Below are 1,587 nucleotides of genomic sequence, written 5' to 3' on the forward strand. Positions count from 1 at the left end.
CGGGGAGGCGGCGGCGGCAGCACCCTGGACAGCGGCGGCGGCGGGGCCGGCGGATAGGCGGCCCCGCACCGCTCCGCATCGCTCCGCGACCCGGCGGGCTCCGGGAGCCGCTGGCACCGGGTACCGGCTTCCCTCCCCCGCCAACCCCCGGTCCTTCCCCTCCCCTCCCCGCCCGCCGCCCTCTCGCCCCGCTGGAGCTGGGCTAAGTTGAATTCCTAGCGGTGCGGACTGGAATAGGAACAAGAGAGGAGGGAAAAAAAAAAAAAAAAAAAAAGAGTCTTGCAAGCTCCGGGGGTTGGTTTGACGGTGTCAACTTTGGGAAATGCCAGTATTTATCTCCGCGATCTAGCCACCGCTCGTGGTGTTAGCTGTGACCAAGGTAAGCGCAGGGGGGACCCCCCCCCCGGCGGCCCCTCCGGCTCCTGCCTCTCCCTCTCTGTGGTGCGGGGATGGGTGCCTGCTCTTCGCCTAGTTTTGTTACCTTGCTGGCTGCTTGGTGTGTGCGAGGGCTAGAGGAGGAAGGAAAAGCTGGATGAGATTTAACTACGAGTTAACTTAAGTTGTGCCTGATTTAACCTGGGAATCTCGTCTATTTGTGTGTGCATGGTTTGGGCAGAGATTCAACTGATCTTTACCTAGAGAAGCAGATGCGACGGATTTTTTTTTTTTTTTTTTTTTTTTTTTCCCTGGCTGAGGATGCAAGTTGATTTTGCATAGCTAAAGAGATGCAGCTGGGCTCTGGCTGGCACTGTACACGACTGATCTTTCTCAGATAAAGGGACGCAGCTGATCTTTACCTACATGGAGATTAGCTGACCCCTCTGTGTATTGCAACCTACGGCTCAAAGGGAGAGCCGTGCATGTATTGCTGATGATCCAATATCCGCATCTACTTTGCTATAATTAATGGTGTGTGTGCGTGTGTGTGCGTGTGTGTGTGTGTGTGTTTGACAAGCCTGAAACCCAAACGCAGCCCCCCCAACTGGAGATCATTCGGATAAGCTTTCTGCTCATCTCCCTCCCTATCTAGTGCCTCCCCCCACCCCTCCCCGCGCTTCCGATTCTTCCTACGTAGAAATGTAGCTAATAATATTTAGTCTCCGGGCTAAAAATAAGCTCTGGAAAGTCAGCAGTTTGGCGGAGCAGCGGCGGTAGCAGCAGCGCTCGCAGGTAGAGAGGCTCTGGGGGTCTCCGGCTCCGCACGGAGGTTGTGCATCACCCCCCTCCCCCGCTCCCCGCGCTGCCCAGGAGGGTCCACACGGAGCCGCGCCGTCCCCGCCGCCCCGCTCCAGACAGCCCGCGCTCCTCCGCCCGGGGAATCCCGGCCACCGGGAGCCACCCCATCTCCCCGCCCCGGCGGATCCGAGGGGCGGCCGTGGCCGAGCATCCCCCCCAAACCGCGGCCACGGCGCGGGGGCGACGGTCCCTCCCTGCGGCAGAGCCGGCGGCGCCCCGCATCCAGCCCCGCTGCGGATCGGGGCCCCGCCGGGAGGGAGGGAGGGCGGATCCCGGGGCCCCGCCGCCCCCGCCTCCCGCCGGGCTCCCGCTTGGGCTCGCACGTAGCGCCGCCGAGCAGGGAACCCCCCG

This window comes from Malurus melanocephalus, unplaced genomic scaffold (genome assembly GCF_030028575.1).
Source record: "Malurus melanocephalus ecotype Western Australia unplaced genomic scaffold, MMel_1.1 scaffold_423, whole genome shotgun sequence".
In the NCBI taxonomy this organism is placed as follows: Eukaryota; Metazoa; Chordata; class Aves; order Passeriformes; family Maluridae; genus Malurus; species Malurus melanocephalus.